Below are 20,125 nucleotides of genomic sequence, written 5' to 3' on the forward strand. Positions count from 1 at the left end.
AATGCCTGCTGAAAGTCTGGACAGGCAGCCCCACGGGGAGATTTCTAAGCACAGGCGGTGCCCAGCCTGGTGCCTTCGTGCCAAGAAACACAGGGATGCTCAGCAGCTTGTGTCAGCTCCTGGCATTGCAGGGATCTTGCAACTCTCTCCCTTTGACTTTGCCTCCTGCCTGGGAAATAGGAGCAGGGCTGGACCCACCCTGGGTGAAGGCAGCTCACACTTATGTCTAAATACAGAGCCCAGGTTTACAATTTTTTCTCTTTTCAGAGTGCCCGTGCTCTGCTTACCTCAACAAGCTGGTGGACTTCATAGCTTGCTTGCTGCAGACAGCTGCTATGCAGCAGCTGAAATCCTGTTCTAAAGCATTAAAAACAAAACAAACAACAACAACAAAAAAAAACAACCCCAAACTGGAATAACGCAATAGAGAAACAAATTTGAAAGCAAATTGTTCTGCTAGGTTCCAGGCTTTTCTTTCAACCGAAGCAGCCCAGCTGTATCCAGACTCCCAGCCTACGGACAATGCGATCATGTTACCATTTTTCTCCTTCCCTGTTTAAAATGGACACTGGATACAGAGAATGTATCTCTCAAGCCATTATGGATACTATATGCTGTAATGGAACACTATTCCTGTAACCTCTCAAAGGGGACATGAGATATGCCTTGCTTACCATTCTTAGGTGACCATTGTTAAATAATGTATAGACAAATGGGTGGGTTACCGCACAAGAGGGAAAATATCTTTTTCTCTGACTTCCAGTGAATGCACCGGTGTGCTCTGGAATAGAAGCTCCCAAACTGGGGTAATGTTGTCTTCAATGGACTTGTGCCTATGTTCAAGACGTACCCTGCAATTTTGTGTCTTGCCAGCCTCACAGGAGTGCTTTGCCTTGCCATACTGGTGATTCCAGGTTTGATTTTCATTTCCCCTTCCCCATGTCAGATGAAGGTGGCAAATCTGCTTAAAGATAAGAATCAAAACCACATTCTCAGCTCATTCAGCCTTCAAAGACCAGTGTACCTCACTGTGAGGCCCAAATTGGCAGGGGCTGTAGGAAAAGGCCTGGCAGGATGAGAAACACCCTGCTCATAACAATCTAGACTCTGCCTGTTGCTGTAGCACAAAGAAAAGCCCAGGAAAACTGAAGCAGCTCTCTCTCATTTCATGCCCTGCCTTGCTCTGTGCAATACAGAGCTGAGGAAATCATTGTTTGGAAGCCCAGCTGATAGCACACAGATTAATCACATGGGTGTGCAGGAAAATAAATAGGTGCATAAATACTTTAGCTATGCTGTGCATTTCCCAATGCAGACTTCCCTCACTTTAATGCTGACAAGCTCCTGATTTTTTTATTTTTAATTATGAACTGAAATCCCTTTTGCTATCAGTTATAAATATAACAAACAGTCTGCCGTTTAACTTCAAATTCCATATCACTCATGCAAGTTGTAACTTTAGTCAGCTTAGTACCTCTGAAATGAAATATTTGCCGGCAGGAAAATGAAAGGTTATCTCATATTAAATAAACACATAGTGATATGACTTGTTAGTGAAAATTCCAGCCAGATGACTAGTGTTAATCTTGTAATACCATTAAACAAATCTACAGTCAGGAAGAGTTTCTCAGCATATCCCAAACAGTAAAAATGCAGAAGGAAAGATATCCTTGCCGTTAAAGAACAGGTTTGTGGTCCTGACTTCTGCTCCTGGCTTTGTCACATAATGTCTGGGTGATCTTTAATAAAATAATTACCTCTCAGTGTGCCTCAATTCCTACTTCGTAAACTGGGAATAATGAAACATTCCCTTTTTTCTAAATAGATGAGAGTTTCTTTGGTAGACAAACTGTAACTGACATCTTAAACAATATAAGGGGAGCCTCAAAGAAGGCCCGAGATCTTCCAAGATCTTATCAGAACTAACCTATAAAAATAGCTATATGCCCTGCTCTGAGAACCAGCCCTCCCTCTCCTTTCCCTGCCCTCCCCTCAGGTCCTTTACCTCTGTCTCCTTCACTCTATTCTCAAGATTGTCAAGGCTACAAGAGGTTCACTTTTGAGAACCTCTGACACACTCAGAATTCATAAAAAGAGGATGTCTGCCTTCTGCAGAGAAACAGATAATCTATCATTTTTCTTAGGACAGCAGTTTTATAAGAACTTGCTTTAACACACCTTGTCAGCTACTGGGATCAACAAATCTGTGTGAGGGAAATTCTGTTACCAAAAATATCTTAGAAAATCTGACTGGCATCCTTTTTTAAAAAAAATTTCAGGAGGAGGAACAGAAAACCTAGCCAAACCCTTTGCTTACTTGACAGACATGCTGAAGGAAAGAAAAAATGTCTCCAAAAATGAAGTTCTGTTGAAAGGCAGTACAACACCTCACAGCTACAGCAAGTGGCAATAAGCAGTGTGCAGGAAAACAAGCTTGTCTTGAATTCATGAATTGACAAACTGGTTTCTTATAATAATTATGAATCATCATAAACTTTAAACTTCTAACTCATTATATATTATTAACTGCTTATTCAGCTCTTCTCTTTCTTGTCTTTTGTCTCTTGGGAGAAATGGGAAGGTGTTTCAGAGTTTCCTTGGAATCTCTGCCTTATGGTTGATTACTCCAGTGCTATTCCCAGGAGCATCTAGTTACCATCTCAAACAGGGCTATTACACTAATTTACAGGAGTATTAACAATTCTGTTAATCTGTCTATGCTGAAAAAAAAAAAAATGTGTCCCGATAGCAACTGCACACACTGATAAGGAAGTTTTTATAGCAGAATTATGCTTTCATATCTATTATTCTATTCTGAGCTTTTGTGGGCAGGGCAAACCATGGCTTTGTTATAGTCTTGAAATAGGAAATATAATATTTACTAAGCAAAGGTAAGCCTTCCTGGGAATACATACCGTTAATCACCAAACCTCACCCTTATTCGAGAGAACCAATGTCACAGAGCAGTTTAGGTTCTGTTTTGGAGACAGCAAGGAATGATTAGGGTCAGGAGGCCTCCCAGGGCCTCAGCAATGTCCATGATCTGCAGCACAACCTATGTCAGTAAAGTGTACAAACACAAGTAAACAAAAGCTTTTTACTACAAGTGAATGTATTCTCTTTAGAGGATAACTACTTACAAGCTGAAGGTTAGGGAATAACTATTCACAGGCTGAAGTTAGAGTCTGTAATTTTGGCATTTTAAAGAACTTGTCACAACAGGTATGCTCACAAAAAGCCATTTCCTGCCAGTAAAGTCAAGCAAGTAAGGAAATATTTTCCAGTAATTTCAGAGAAGGGAAGCTCATCCTGAGACCCAGATGTTACATCAATTTAAGCATCTAACTCCAAAAGGGTTGAAATTTGAGTGAGGTTCCTAAAAACATAGAGGCACCCAACTGAAAGGGTTCACAGATCTAGAGAGATATGTTTCTGATGAGAGAAACCACTCAGGTTCTTTCACTACCAATATTGCCTTGTCATGTTTTGATAGCATTAATTGTTCTTGGTGCAAACCTGGTTGGAAGTCCCTTGGAGGATCTGGAAAGAAGCTCATCAGCTTGATTTCTTTGGATCCTGACTGAAAGAATACAACTTTTGTAAACTGCCAGTTTAAGAAAAAGTTATAAAACCTAATTACAAGCATTTATCCTGTTCTGTTAAAATGAGCAGCAGCATAAAGTGCTCAACCCACCAACCAAAAGCCAAAATCAAAAAACCCCACAAAACCTCTTTAGTTCCTGAAGGCTATTTTGCAAAGTTGCACATGAAAATGTAAATAATTATTTGGAGTAGAGAATATAAACTTTTAAATTACAATTGGGGCGGTGTTGTCTGGGCCAGTGGCATGAGCATGGCCACCTACCTATAGATCAAGGAAGGAAAAGGTGTTTTAAAGGCCCCTGGACAGGTAATTTCTATTACATCAAGATGAAGATCAATCTCTTTCATATTGCATTCATTAGTCTGTTCATATAGCCCATAACAGCAAAAAGATTAGCTTCAAGAAGGCATTACTTGTTTAAAAGTGTTAACACAATTAGTCAAATACTTTCATTTCAAACCCTACACATATTTATCTGAGTCTAAATATCTCCCTGAGACAACGTAGCTCCGATAGTATGCAATGACATGTGAAAGCTAGGTGGAAACAGAGAGGAAACGAAGCTCCTTTGTATCATTATCAGCATGTGCTTCAGCTCTATCATGTCACACCCTGCCCACCAGTACCAGCACTTCTGTAATTGATTCCTAAAGGTCCTCATGTGCTATGGTTTCCTGTTCCTTTTGGATGCAGATGTGAACTAATGGAAGGGCTGCACATTTCTGAACCAAACTCAGGGAACATATTACTTGCTTATTCAGCAATCTGAATGCTTTTATTCTTTTACTTAACAGCCTTTATTTTTTTGCGTTTTTTTTTTTTTTTTTTTTTAATTTAAACAACATGGGCTTTTTCCACACTCTGTTAAAAGAGGAAGGGGGAAAAGAGCTAATTATATCTGAACTGAAGTGTAACCATGGCCCTATTAAATAGGTAGCAGTTATGGGCTATTGATCGCAGTTCACAGGAAAAGCTTGTCATGTAGTGTCAAGAGGTTAATGTAATTACAAGAGTGGGCAGCAGGATCAGCTGTGTCCTCCAATAGGCGAATAACTAAAAGCTGCTTTAGAGACACATAATGTTGTCAAAGCATAAATAATTCATCCCAGCATTTGAGAAGAAATTACTGCTCTGTTCCAGCGTATTATTCAGCCATTAAAATCCTGCCCTTGTAAAGTCTTTTGATGTAGTCATATTTTCAGTTCTAAGAGCAGTTTTGGAGCATTCAGCTTTTATTAAGCCTTATATTGTGCAGTTTTCAAAGTAGTAAAAAGGATATGAAATAGACTTACAATTTGTTTAATAACTGCATTGCGATTCAGATAAGAGTGAGAGAGCTGTGTGGATTTATGGAGTGCCTGTGCAGCACGAAGAGGAAGCTGTGGCGTGATGTGATGGAATTTTTAACTCCCCTAAGCTGGACAGAATTAAAGGAGCTTCAGCTATTTACCAGCATGGATAGCTGCAGCAGTGCTCCAGAATTTGGTGGCCTATTTCTCAAGCCAGCTAAGTAGGAGCCATGAGAAGGATCTGTGTGCCAGGCTATTCTTGACTCCAGCTCTTTGTTTGTCCTTATTGAAGTCTGTGGCAATTTGATGTTGAATGGCTTCCAGTCTACATCTGCAGTCTGCACTGTCTTGCTGTTGGATTCCAGTTGCCCACGTTCCCTGTCAGGGGTGTGGTGCTGATTTATGCTGAATTACAAGACTACACTAAGTCATGGCTTCTCCACCAGGTTCTAGGCAGCCCCCAAACACAGGGGTAAGTTGGTGGAATAACAGAAGAAAGCGAGAAAGGGCAGGGCCTGTGCTCTCCTCAACTCCCCTGTCCCCATACAAAGTTAATCTGATGCCTGTACAGTTCTGTTACACAGGCAACCCCCGCAAAGTGCCCTTCACTAATTCCTCCTAAATGAAATTCCTAAGTAAAATCTGCAATTTGGGGTCTCAACCCATCTATTCACAAACTTAGGGTTGCTGTGACCAGGCATGTAAAGGAAAAAAAATGTGGAATCTGAATATATAATTCTGATCTCTCTGATTATTTTTTATTTTCATATTCAAACAGAAAAAACAATTGCTTGTTTGAGAACAGACTAAACAGCTAAGAGCTTTAAGGAGAAGGGATGTGGCTTGGCAGAGAATACAGGCCATCATTTCAAGCTGACCAAAAGGAAAGTCTCCGTTCCCACACCCCCAACCAAGGTCTATCCACCATAATTATTCATCCTGCTCTCCTGCTAGATACTCTTCCTAGTCTTCCCCTATTCTTCCTATTCTTCTCCTGCCCCTAAAGGTGTCTAGAGCTGGAAAGCTACAGCTGGAGGCATGAGCCTTACCCTCTCCTCTGCTAGCAGCTGAGGAGCATTCTTCTGCAAGAATGCTGCCAATATTAGGAAGTCTATAGTGAGCTCTCAGATTATGATGGCTGTGCACCTCTGTTCACTTCTCACCAAACACAACAGCAGCCTGTATTTGGTATACAATTACAGAAAACAATCATGGGATGAAATGTTGCAGCTCTCAGATACTACAGGGACTGGCAGCAATCTGACCAAGAAATGAATTGAAAATCTAGTTACAAAGTCAGTACAGGAACAAAGGGAAAATAAAACAGAAACTAAAGGTTATGCTGAGACCACAATTGCTTGGAGTAAAAGCTGAAAAACAATTTCAGGGGAAAGGTTCACCAGAAAAGGGAAAAACACAAAGAAAACACTAAGAGGACAAAAGAATTATCTTTGTTATCTTTTGCCTTATGAAAGCCCTTAAAACACCACTATTCTGGCACAGCAGTTGCTATTCTGGCTTATTTTCAACACATAAAAACAAAGAGAATTCCTGCCAAAAACTTCTATTCTGTTTTTAAATCTACTTTTGAACAGAACATCCCCAAACAGTAAAGATTTTGTCAATACCACCTAAAGAGACCACATTTCTATGACAAAGGGGAGTTCACTTTTATCCAATCATTTCTTTTCAACAACAAAAAAAGAAAGAAATTTTCAGGAAAAAGACTCAGAGCAAGCAAGTTAGTCCTCCCCAGGAATATCCTCATCTTTGAGCCATGTGTATACTGCTTTTCTGTGCCTGTTTCCCGTGCCGCCGTGTACGGATGTGTGCTGGGCTTTGAGGAGAGTTTGTCTTGGCTTTGTGAGCATCTGTGTGGTGTTGACAGTGGGATTTTGATGTTCCTTGCCCTGTTTCAGTCAGACCCTGAGGAACAGAGCCAAGTTTATTCCTAAGGGAAGTTGAATTTAGTATCTTAAATTCAGCATACATGAGTAAGGTAATTAGGAATGTGTCAATATTCTGCATACACAGGTTGCAACTCCACATAGTTAAGTAGTAGGCTGAGCTTGGAACTGCCAAACCAAGTCTGAATAGCAACCTAAAAGCAGCTTTCTGATGGTTCAATAGTAACAAGCCATGGGAAAAAAAAAAAACCCACAAAATATGCAAAATAGGAGCTTTATGCTGTTTTTCTGTCCCTTAGAGTTTGTGTGGCCTGTGGCATCTCTGAAATCTCAGTGGTGGTGCATAGGGACAGCCAAAGGCCAATCCCACATTGACTCCATCAGGTAGAGGTTGAGTCCAGCCAAGGACTGTACTTTTTGTCATTCCTGACAATAAATCTCATCATCCCCCATCACCTGGCCTGGTTTACACTTTACAGTAGTGTTTGGATTCCTTGAATTTGTTCTCTGATAAGCCAGGATCAACAACTGCTTCCCATGCACACCACGTAGTGAAAATGAGATCTGTGCATGTGCTCCTGTGTCTGTAACCAGGAGCTCGGCTGTCTACCATGGCCGTGTGAAAACACAGCATTCATTGCTGGAGGTTGGACACAGACCCAAACTCGTCTTAGGAAACAAGCCAAAAGCTGAAGTTTTCACCTGGCTTGGATTTGAAAATTTTGCAGTTCAGCAGTTTTAAATAGTAGCTGTGAAAAAAACACCAACTACTAAGATTAGACAAAGGCTTGTTTGGAAGGTTTTTGACAATTTCTACAGAGCGCTAGTTCCACATTTCTAGTTCCTTGAGCAGTCTGACCCCCACTCCTCCCCCAGGGAAGAGCTGGCTGAGCCCCCTTCTTTTGCTGTTAAGAGATTCACTGGGTAACTGAATAAAATAACACACAGGTTACAATCGTTCTTCTTTTGAAGACAATGATAAAACTCCCAGTGGGGCTGGGATTTAACTTGAGGATTACAGCTGCTGTGAATCAATCCTCTACCAACTTTAGAGGAGTTGGACCAATTAACAGCAGCCAAGGGCTCAGTCCCTTCATTCTACCCAGAAGGCAATAATATCCATTATTGTTTTCCCCAGCCAGGACTCTGTCATTCTTTTTCATCACAATTTCCCCTCTATCTCCCACCTTTTCTTATTTCCCAGTTCTGACACTTGACTTGCAGAGCCCTCTGAACCCTTAAAAATATTTGCTCTCTAAAAAGCAACAGAGAGAAAAATGTTTGGATTTTTGCTTTGTCAGGAATATGCTTTACTAATGTCCAATTAAAACAAATATAAAAAAGAATCTCCTCATCTTCAGTGAGGAAGGAGCTGGGGCTTTTAAAATATACAAATCAAGTGAAATAACAGCACAGACTGCCAGCCCTAGATCAGATGTGCATGGAGGGACATATGCAATGCATTGCAAACATCCACTCCTCAGGCCACATCCAGGAATGTCTTGAGTCCATTGTCTGTGTTCTGAACTCCTTAACACACAACAAACTTTATGTTCTTAGATTATCTTTTCTTTTGACACTTACTAAACATAGTTATGTGATTTTAATTCACCAGAGAAAAGTGAACACTGTTATTTGTGACTTAATTTTTCATTGTGGTAACTCTAAAAATGAGCAAATTCTCCACTTCGAAAAAGTTTGTAACATGGGGTTTTTTCCATGTTTTTTGTGTTAGAAGTTTTTCGCCTGTCTTTTTTCTTCTCCTCTTTCTTGGCCTCCCTTTTGTTTCTCAGCCTGGCTGCGGCTCTGCCCCAGCTGCCTCCCACTTTGAGACCAACTTTTCACAGCCTGGAGCCCAGACTGAAGCAGAGACAACCTCCTCACTCATCAGGACTGCTCAGATTTATACCTGCTTACAATGCTGGGACTGAACTAAAGTGTTGTAAGACAAACTGCGCTAACTCTGTGCTATTTCATGCCAGGAAAACTCCAGCTGACTTCTTAAGCCATCTTCAACGCTGCTTTGCACTCCTAAAAATCCAGGCCTTAGAATATAAATAGGGTTTTTCAGTTTTGCGTGTTTTTCTTTTAAATTAAAACTTCTCACTGAGAAAGTTTGATTGATTCAGGCAACATAAAGAAAAAATTCCATGCAACTCAGTTGCTCAGTCACACACTGAATTTCAAATAGCAATGAATCAAAGAGGACAGTTCATGATCTGAATGCTTGGCTGTGCTCTTCAGCAAATCCATTAGAACAATACCATTTAGTTTACAAAATCGTACATAAACAAAAAGAGCAGTACCATTGATATCAGATATCATCTACAAATGAGCACACAGCTGAAAGGCAGCTGCTTTAGCTGGGTTCCACTTGAACCAAAGCCCCAGGACACAACAATGATGCCAAAGAGGAACGAAAAAGCTGCAAAATGAAACAAACGAAGCAAGGCAGCTCCAATCCCACCAGTCTGATATTGCCCTTGGCAAATACTGCACTGCAAGTAACTGCATCTACAGGGATGATGAATGCAGTTCATGCCCTTACCTGTGGGAGAGGCACGAGGGATTTTCTGCAGAGATTCAGACTTTAAAATGAACACAATTTGTTCACAACTAAGACCTTCAGTTGCTCAATTTAAGGTTCCATATGCTGCTCCTGCTGGTCATGAGATATTAAAGATTATGAGATAAACCAGTGTGGCATTCTGATTCAAAAAGGTAAGCTTATAAGTCCATGGAAATCCCTTTTTAATACAAGCAGAAATAGCATTAGTACAAGTTTGTTTGACAGTCAATAAAATTAGACCCAATAAGAAAAAGGATGAATGAACAAAAGATTTCTATTCCAGCAAGAAAAGAGGAGTTAAAATTACAAAAATCATCTGGTGACTCTTCTTGTGTTAGGGAGCCGTTTGGGTTATGAGAACACTTGGAACTGCCTGGGCAGCCCTGTGTGCGTTGACAATACCACATAATGCTCCTCAGTCACACACGGGGGGCAAATTCCTCCTCAGGACACGAACCACACACAGTGGAACATGCCTGGTGTTTGACAAATGCTTTGTTAGAGAACAAAGGGAGGAAGCGTTCCAGTGCCCGGGAGTATGTTGTCTTTATTTCCTCAGTAATTTAAGGAGAGCTGCTTTTCATTTTTTTCCTGAATTGTATCTGTATCTGCAGTAGATACTACAGTGATGCTCTCTGCGTGCGTCATCATAACAAGCACAAGCCTCTCCAGTCCTGAGACTGCTGTGGTGGGGCTGGCCAGGAAACCACAGTGCTTCCAGGTCCTGGGAAAAGGAAAACTCCTCACCAGAGTGAGGGGTGAGGGAGGTTTAATGATGGAAAAGAAAAAAACCCAGACATAAATGGGAGCTGAAGAACAGGAAATACGATTAATTTGGGATGAACATAGTAAGGAAGCAATCACAAAACCAATAAACCAAGACTTCTTCAGACAAAGCTTAACCTGAGGTTGTCTGCATCACCAGTGCATAGAGGGACTGGAGACTCAAGCACAGGTGAAGAAACTCAGTATTGGCACTGCTGGTGACAGTGTGGGGAGTAATTAACAGTTAATGTAATGAAAACATGCAGGTTTCTGGAGAGAGGAGAATGTCAGGTAAAACCTGCCAACTGCACCTACTGACTGCTGACAGCCCAGCCCAGGCCCTGGCTTTGTCTGTTGCTCTATCTGGTTTCTTTGATCAAGGCAATACAAACCAGAGCTCAGGCCCAGAACTGGCCATGTGTGCTTTTAGAACACAGACAGATCCTGGTCAACTTTTCTTCCTCCACTGTGAGTAACAAAAGCTTATTTCAGTTGGCTCCGGGTTTCACAACAATTAACTTTTGAAGGAGGGAATGGAGACCATGTAATTTTTCAACAAACTACAAAACTGTAAGCCAAGAAAAAATATGCTCCCACTTCCATTTAAAACACATGTACAAACTGCATAATTTTGCAGGTGTTTCTGATTTAAGCCACACTTGTTTGTTGTTTGCTGCTTTCCCCAAGCAAATGCCAAACTAAAGGCTTGCTGTCATACAAAACATACCTACCTCAAAAGCACCAGGACTGTTGCTCCCCAGCATCTGAGCCCAGGAACATCACCGCTTGGGATGTCCCAGGACGTGCAGGACTGTGGCGCACCCCTGGCTGAGCCTGGGAGCACAGTGTGGCCAGCAAGGACTTGAGTCACTTTAGCTATTAATTCCCATGGAGACAGCATTTACATGTCCTGATACGGTAACAACTCCCAGACCTGCTATCCAGCCCAAAATTACCTTATATCCTCAGGGAACTGGCTCCTTGTGAGTTCTTTCTCCCATTCCAAGTAGCCACTGGCTGGCTGGGGAACTAAGAGGAGGGGAGCAGTGCAATTGTGGCTTGCAATTAAAAGATGCCCAGCAGCTGGGATACACCTTGGATAATTTCCACAGCTGGCAAAGGCTAGATACACATTGACCACTGCTGGTTTTATACACCTTGAAAAGGTCATGTTCAAGACAACCAGTTGCATTTCTCACAGATGGAAGCAAAAATAATACAGCTGAAAGTTAGGGTAGCAAAAAGATGCAATGTCAGCAGCGTATTTGTCTTTTTCTTTAACCAGACTACCCCTATTCACAAGTAAAAAGTGGCCCCAGAGAAAGTATTTTACCAACCTAATATCTTTCATTTTAATATTTCACCAGTCCCACCCCAACTCTCAAGCCAAGCTCAGGAACAGATTGATGTGAAATATTTATGTTGTTTTATGACAACAAGAGATAATTTTTTTATTAAAATATTCACAAGGAATTTCTTAATGTTATTAGAAAAACAAGGTTGATCCAGGAATAAGCCTGTGCTTTACAGGGAAGGTGATTGTTCCCAGGGACTCTGATTGTTTGTGGCTAAAATGCCCAGGTTCAGAAGTATTTTTTAAAAAGTTCTCAATCAACCCACAAGAGCCTCGGTCCCAACCCATCACATCTGAGAGCTGAGGGTGATGACTGAGCCCTGTTCAATGAGGGCATTATTTGGATCTGAGTCACCTTCTGACAGGTTGCTCTGTATCATACCAAAGGCATCCCTGTGTATTATGCACATTTATTGCCAGCTGGAGTTGTCTTATTGTGTTGAAAGTAAATGAATAATGACATTAATGATTCGCCCTAGAACACATTGCTGGGGATGTCATACTTCAGGACTTGACAGGTTCATTTTCAGTTGTGCGAGTAAAAGTAGTTGGCAGTAAGAAAAAATACCAGCAAAAATCTGACAGTGGTGATACAAAGCCTGCCTGAATTGTGTCCTAAGGGTGGCCCTGGGACAGGTAAGCCCATGCACAGTGAGCTCATGGCCACATCCCCCAGAGCAGGCCCTGCACACTCAGCATGTCAGTGCAGTGTCAAACGTGTCCTCAGCTGGGCAGTTCTGCCACAGAGACACAGTGGAGGTGAGAGCTGAGGAACAGTGCTCAGAGCTCCACCACAACAGCCAGCCAGAACAAAGCTCTTTTCATCCACATGTGTGTGTAAAAGGCAATTTCACTTACACACAGGCAGATACAGGTAGATTTTGTTGGGGTGAAAGGAGACTCTTTTGAAAACTCCATTGCTAGATGCTGCTAGGCAGGATTACAGGCGCTTTTAACTGGGAACGTCTTTTCCCCAAACTTTTGTCAAAGAATCCATAAACCTATGCCTTCCACCATTTAACTTGTTACTAAACAAGAGGAAAAACCCAGCCATTAATCCAGCAGAGCTCTTGCACACCCATCTGTGTATTTGGGTTATAATACACAGTACTGTTGAAGTCAAATACAGGTTTAACACATCACTTACAAGTTATTCCGAGAGTTGAAACACTTGTGTGGACTTCCTTGGGTTTCAGAACAGCTCCTTCATAGAAATGCCACAGTCAATCAATTAAGAAAGCTTAAAGTAATCAGTCACCCACGGTTGATTGGATTTAGTACTTGGTGAACGCTTTTTTGTTCTTGGATCAACTACGCCCACTTTCAAAGCTGATTAAAAATTGTTGATGATCTCTTCCACCTGTTCAGGGTGATAAACTAGCTCCAAAACTAATCATTTCCAAAACCCTGGCTAAGTCAAATGTAGCTCCTAACAGGCTGCCGCCTGGTCTGAAGACAAAAGCAGGTGAAACATGAAGCAGCATCTGTGGAAGAAAAGTTTACAGATATAACTTTTTGAATCCATGCTAAAGAAAGCAGTGTCCCTGGGCACAGGAAAAGGGAAGTTGCTGCCTGCAAATACTCAGCAGCAGCCAGTGCTTAGGCTCTCCTTTCCGCCTCCCCCAGAGCCACCCTGCAAGTGCACAGTGCAGGACAGCATCACTGTGGCTGAAACTCCAAAACTTGTAACAACACTGCCCTGCTACTGAAAACACAACAGAAAGCTTATTTGGGCTTGCTAAGACCCTGAATCCTGGCTCTGCCATTCCCAGGGCTCCTGCAGGCACATAGATGTCCTGCCTCTTCAGCAGACACAGTGGAACACTCTGAGAGGGTCTGCAAAAATGACAAAAATGGTCTCCAAGGGTGTGATGTTGCAATCCAAACCATTTGGGCAAATAAAACCCATCTGTCATCGTAACATGAACCTGAAAACAAAAGCCGACAAAGCCAGGAGTTGCAGGACTCCACAGAAACCCTCCTGTCTGTTGTTGGATACCATTATTTTGTATTGTTCAATATGTACTTCAAATATTTGTATGAGTAATGGCCACAAAAAAAAAAATTCAACAGATAAAAAGACCAACCTGACTGTGCTATCACTGCTTGAGTCATTGCCAAACTGCACTTTAAAATATATTTTCTGGTGAAATATACAAACAAAATTACCTAAGTTTCATGCAGCACATAGATAAGGTCTAGATCCTTAAGCAGATGCAAGTCAGCGCACTTCCAGTGAAATCAGTTCATAACACCTGCAGGCTCAGATCAACACATTTATCCTTATTTCCTTAATTCTCAGTGTCACCTTTCCTAGGCCGTTCATTTATGCTGCTTAAATCAACCCAAAAGCCTCTTTAATTGTGGAAGAATTTCAACATTCAATTTTAACCCCTTTTTTTAGAAAGGGGTTAAATGCTTTTTTTAGAAGCATTTTTTTCAAACAATCTTAACAATTTTCTGAAAAGGTGAAAGTAAATGGTCTTTTATACTTGTCACTCATTGTGAATCTGCTGGCTGGGTAAGGTCTCAGACACAGGTTAATGTGCTCAGCAGATGAACCAGGCACTCCCTGGGGACTCCCGTGCTGAACTCTTACGTTGAATTTGCAGGTGATCCCACTGGCACACGGCAATGGGAGGGCACAGACCTCCACAGCAGTCTGAAAATTTGAGGCCAGAATCCTTAAGGGACTTTTGGATTTAAACCCACTATAAACTGGCACCTCCAATGCCCACTCCCTTGCCGGTATTTGCGTTTCCAGAGCATGTAAGATTTGTCCACGCTCAGCTGCTGAACAGCCCAAACACTGATGCTGTTCCTGAGTGAAGGACTTTATCCCAGCCTTCCAGTGAGTAGGAGCTCAGAGACCATCCCCTAGCGGACCCCCTGTGATGCCTTAGACCCCGCTCAGGCCCAGGTCAGACCTCGGTGGCTGGTGAGGAGGAGGCAGGACACTATGTTCCGTGAAAGCCACCATCCCAGTGACATTGCTATGGTGAGGAAGGACTGACTGCAGAGCACGGGAGGCAGGAAGGAAGAAGGGCCTGCAAAAGCAGTACCTGCCTCGGGCAGCTCTCTCCATGACTGGCTCAGGGCAGGGATTGCAACAGGCTCCAAGGCATGAGAGGCACTAGAGCAGCACAGCAGGTCCCTCCACACAGCTCTCCAGCCTCTCTGAGCTCACATGGCTTCCTGCTGTGATGGTTGGCTTCTGAAAAACTGCTCCCCAAGGTGATTAGAGCAGAGTTTTGGGAATTTCTTCAGCAGGATGCTTAGTGCAAGGCTGAAAATCCAAGTGGGAAGGGGGAGTTCATTATCTGAGCTGCTGCATCCCTCAGCTAAGCAGCATCACTAAAAGTCGGCAGTAGGCATCTACCAGCACCGATAAATGCTTACTGACCCTGGGGGAGGCAGGTTACCTTATCAGAAATGGGAGGGGAGCTGGGTTCCTCATGATGGCTTTGTTCTGCTGACCAGTGGGGTTTTTTTCATTTTAAAAATACTCTTCAAAAAATGGATGTCTCAAAATGCCTCAGCCCATTTAATTAACTACAAGATTTTATAGAAGACAATAGTGAGTAAGTTCAAGAGCACTATAAAAACAAGGATTTATATTATGTTTTGTTGGTCGGGTTAAAGGCTACTAATGCACAGTAGATTACTGGGGTATAATTGCCCCATAAATACAAATACATGTATATGTATGAAAGTAAGTTAAAGCAGCATATTCTTGTGGCTACTCTCTCCATCCACCCATGGAGAATACATTTTACTAAACTGATTGCAATGAAATGCTTTAGGTTTTAATTTTACTTTTAAAAGTCTACATATTCATGTAACTTTCTCAGAGGCTCCTATAAACAAAGAATTATGTTCAGGGCCACTGCCAGAAATAAGATATGTCAGGGGTCTGTAACCCATTCAATAGAGGATCAGTCAATGGCCCAAGGGTACTTCCCTGCAAGGGAAAGGGTAAAATAACTGAGGTCAAGGCCTCAAATGTAGCTCTAGGTTTAATCATGTTGCTGATTTAGAGCTTAACATGCCTTTTTTTTTTGCTTTGCAATTGTCAAAAAATATTTTGTTTTTCTTGACATGTCTACAGTGGCCCCAACGTCCATTTTTTGTACTACACCACACTCAGCTCAAGGACAGGGATACTCACCATCAATGAAATGAAAATATATGGGCCTTATGTGTAAATAGATTTGCTTGCCTCATGCTACTGTATAAATATGTGGAAAGAATGAGGGGCAGGGAGAGAAAAAATGTCTTTTTGGCAAGGAAATCTTTCAGTAAAATCCATATACTTGGAAGTAAATGAAACAATTGGAATAAAAAGTTTTGAGAGGATTTCTCAGATTTGGGAGCTAAAAGGGATAAAGAGCAGAGAATCAGCAAAAGAAGGGAGAGGGCCCAAGTGTTTAACCCTCACTGGACATTTTGAACAGTTGTTTCTTTAAAAATATGTAAAGGTTCTTTTTTCATTTCACAATGAAACTAAACAATTTGTAAAACATCCTTGTGCATGTGAAATAGAATCTGTTTTTCCACCCATGACACATTCTCTCTTAATACCTGACTGGCTGAATCCAGGCACCCCAGAAACACCCAGCTGGCTGCCTTCCTCACCCAGCTACAGAAGGTGAACTTGCTTTTAAAATACAACCACCCAGTGCTAGTAGCAGGGCTTTTGGGGACCAGCACTGCACAGTACTGTTCTGCTGGCATCACTGGAGTCTTTTCCAATTTGAGTTTGGTTCAAAATCTTCTTCATAGCTCAAAATCTTAAGGAAAATTCTTCAAGAGCCACTATTGTTTCTTTGCCCCCCCGTGAATGGTGCACATGTGTAACCTGGGTAGTTAAAAGCCTATGTATCCAAACTAAGCAGCAGCCCTGTAGAGGTGATGGCTGAGGCCACTGCACCCTCGGCACCCAGACGATAGAGCCCACGCCCATGTGCCCATCACACAGCTACATCCTTTACACAATATCCATGGTCTTGGTTCCTGGCTTGGAGCCCTCCTCAGGGAAACCAGGCCTCTCCATTTTCTGCTGCTCCTGACACCTCTCCCCTTCTCCCTCTCTGGCCATGAGTCTCCAACACGAGCCCATCGACACAGGCAAAGGTAGCCCCTGAGCAGAGCAGCGCAGGCAGTAGCTCAGCAGCAAGGTCATGGTCCCACAGGAGAGGTGGTGCCCTGGCCCAAAGGGCACTGTCAAAACTGTAGGATTTCTGCCATGGTGACATCTGACCTTAGGCAAGGTCCAGGCTGGGGAGCAAGGAAGGGACACTATCCCTAGCCGATCCCAGTCATGAATATGAAAAATTATGAGCCTGTAGATTTTTCTCAGGCATAGTGCCCATGGAAACCACCTGGTCTCCAAGAAAGTATCATTGATATTATTAACAAGGTCAGCCTGGCTGCACCACCTTCCCACATCACATACACCACAGTTCAGGACAGGAGCAAGGGACAGCAATGTGCTTTAAGGTGCATGCAGGAGACACACAGCTCAAATGAACTCTGGGAGTGCATTCCTATGAAATCTGCTGAACAGAGTAAATCCCTTTGGGGCAAACACCAGGACTGTCGCTCTGAATTCTGTATTTGTATCTGTTGTGGGTAAACTCTAAATTAAAAAAACATGTAATAATTAGAAATAGTCAGTTTCAGGTTTGTACAGCAACTACTTTATTATTTTCAAATGCAAATGTTTGCATTGTTTGCTATTTTACAATTTTACAAACTAGGTATAAAAGACCATAAATAAATGACATAAGTTATGTGTACCTAAAATTCACGGAGGGAGAAAAAAATTACAAATTAAAACAAAATAGAAAAATCTATATATCTAACCCAGAGATCGTTCAAATGCACGAACCAAGAAATGCTGTTAGATTTTTTCAGTATGAACTAAATTATAATATGCCTCATACATTCTAATTTTAACCACAGTCCTTGCATATTCCAACATACTTGCAGTGATACAAAAAAATAAATGCACTCTCTTTTTATTTGTCTGATTAGTATTTCAGATTTTTTTTTTTCTGGTTATGAAAATGTCACATAAAAGAAAAATACTGCTTTTTAACTCCTGTTTACTGGTTACTTACCAGCTTTTTTTGCATTTTATACATATATATTTTTAATACATAAGATCCATCACAAAATTAGCACAGCAAGAAACCTGGACAAACATCAACCAGTGGTGTGTGAGCAGGACAATTGAACACACTTGTCATGGTGGACAGGCCGGCAGTGGCCTGTCCCGAGGGCAGCAGTGCCGTGGCACTCGCTGGAGCCCCGTGGGCCGCCCCAGCCTGTGGCCACCCATGCCAGGCACAGCTGGCACCTCCTGGTACCCTGCCCTGCCCAGCCTCAGCACAGCTCTCCTCGCTTCCCTGCCAGGCCCTGCTTCTCCTCCTGTCAGATCAGGCAGAATTACCATGGAGGGTCAGCAAGGAGAGAAAAGAGGAAACAGGAGCAACTTCGGGACACCACGTCACAGCTCGGGCAAGGCTGCACATCCAGACTGCCCCACATGTGCAGAGCGAGTCCCATGGCAGGGGACAGCCCCAGGGAGCACATAGGGAGCACCTCCACCTGCCCCACGCCAAGTACTCGTGGCCCAGCGTCCCCTGGGTGCCAGTACTCAGCTCCACTCCAGCTGCCTCATGCTACACTATGATGAATTCTCCAAACGCAGAAAGCGCTCCCAGGTAGTACCAGTACGTTGCAGCACTGCTCCCTGGGCCATGGAAGAAAGAGCGTCTTCTACTGCACTTAACCTGCTCTCCAACTGCACAAGAAACAGGACACACTTCACAACTCTTGCTAACTGTAACTTTACAGGTCTTGTTGCATTTTTGTTCCTTATCTGTGCTGGGAACCAGGGAAGTGTTCTGATTATTACGTTGACATATTCCACAGCTTGCACACAGAGCAAGGTGCTTCTGCGAATGGAAGAATTGCATATATTTGTCAGCATTCAACAAGTCTTTAAAATCCTATTTTTGCAGATAAAAAAGGCTACATAAGAATTCAGTTCAGGATTACTCAGGATGGAGATGCAAGCATTGCCTCCATCACCTTGCCACTAAAAAACTGGTTGGTCTCAGTCATGAGCAGGGCACTAGTACGAATAAACAACACTCAACAGAAACCTTTAGCACCCTTTAGATCCCACAATCCATAACCCCAAAACTAACTCGAAATTGCCCCTGTTCAGGCTGCAGAACTACTCAACAACGTTAGTGTGGCAACTAAAAAATACTTACAGAAATTTCAACATTTTTTAATGTGTGTGTTCATGCTACCATTTCAGACATGAGCTATCGGCCTGGTCTCATAGGACAGGGGACTCCTGCACTTCCACAGGTGTTTGGGGCACATTCACAGGCAGTTCTACACATGAGGTGACTTGCACGCCGACACACACACACAAGCACACGTACACACCTTTCAGAGAAGGTAATAATCCATTATCAATTCAAGGAAAAAAATATATTTATATCACTGCAATGGCACCTTTAGTGTAAAATGTCACTTCAGCAATGCACAAAGGCAGCTCACAGGAACTGGGTTCTTTGCTGTGGCACCTGGCCTGGCGTCCATGGTAGGATGTATAGTGCTCTGTCACCTGCATTCGTCTGGGATGCAGCAGTGACAGCCAGGGGAATGAGGAGAGACAACAACAAAATATATAAATAAAACCAAAGGTAGGCAGAGAAAGCAGAAGAGGAGGAAAAAAAAAAATCCAGAAGTCTGCAGGGTTTTGACACAGTACATTCCTCAAGTGACAACTGGGTGCTGAGTCTTAACGCGTTAGTTATCGCTCAACGGAGAAAAACAACGGAGTGGGTGGCCCAGGAAAAAAAAGTAAAAGTCACACTCTCTTCAGGGACTGATGACTGTTCAGCACATGTTCTCCAGAATCAGTGCTATGGAAGACGCAACTGTGGGTCCAGAAGGCTTCATGTCTAGTCTGTATTCCTCCGTGGTCAATGTGATCAACGGGACGGGCTACGAGGCCATGAAAGCAAAATCCATTTCCCTGCACAAAAAGAGAACCCAAATCAAATGTATTAAACCACATGCATCAAGATAGACACCCAGACCTGCCCAAATGGCAGCACTCCAAGGGTGGGAACCCTTTGCCTTCCCTTTCTTCCTTCCCTCACACTATTTCCAAGTCTTGCTTCCATGGCATACCTTATATACATATGTAATCAACCAATCAATCAATCTTTCTATCTATATTTACATGTGCCACCTTTTGTTTCTTCAATCTGCTCTCTTCCAGCTAGAATCACACTCCAGTGGATGCCCCCCACTGGCCATATTTTATCACAGGAAGCACAACCACCAGTGGCAGTGCTGAAAACCCAGCATCTGAGCTGCCTTCACAGTTTTCATTCTATAGGGACACAGTTTTCCATTTTGTGTGGAAAATATTGCACTGTTTTGAATTACCACTACTAGACTCCAAGACAGAAGTTTAACAAACTGGCCAGAAAACTGGGTGTATTTTGGTTTTAGATAAAAAGATGATCTCAACAGAACAGAACAGATTTACAGCAAGGAAACTTCAAGTATCTCTGCACTTCACAGGCAGAAGAATTTTTCCTG

General features: G+C 42.5%; 1 protein-coding gene across 1 annotated transcript in view; it reads right to left on the minus strand.

Annotated features, from left to right (window-relative positions):
• Positions 1-17,164: 17,164 nt before the first annotated feature.
• The window catches only part of EPHA4 (EPH receptor A4), a 104,110-nt gene continuing 101,149 nt past the window's right edge, over positions 17,165-20,125 (minus strand). Inside the window, exon 19 of the mRNA XM_017728853.1 lies at positions 17,165-19,550. The gene's annotated coding sequence lies outside the window, so the exon portion shown is untranslated. The remainder of the gene's footprint in view (positions 19,551-20,125) is intronic.

This window comes from Corvus brachyrhynchos, unplaced genomic scaffold (genome assembly GCF_000691975.1).
Source record: "Corvus brachyrhynchos isolate BGI_N302 unplaced genomic scaffold, ASM69197v1 scaffold223, whole genome shotgun sequence".
Taxonomy (NCBI): Eukaryota; Metazoa; Chordata; class Aves; order Passeriformes; family Corvidae; genus Corvus; species Corvus brachyrhynchos.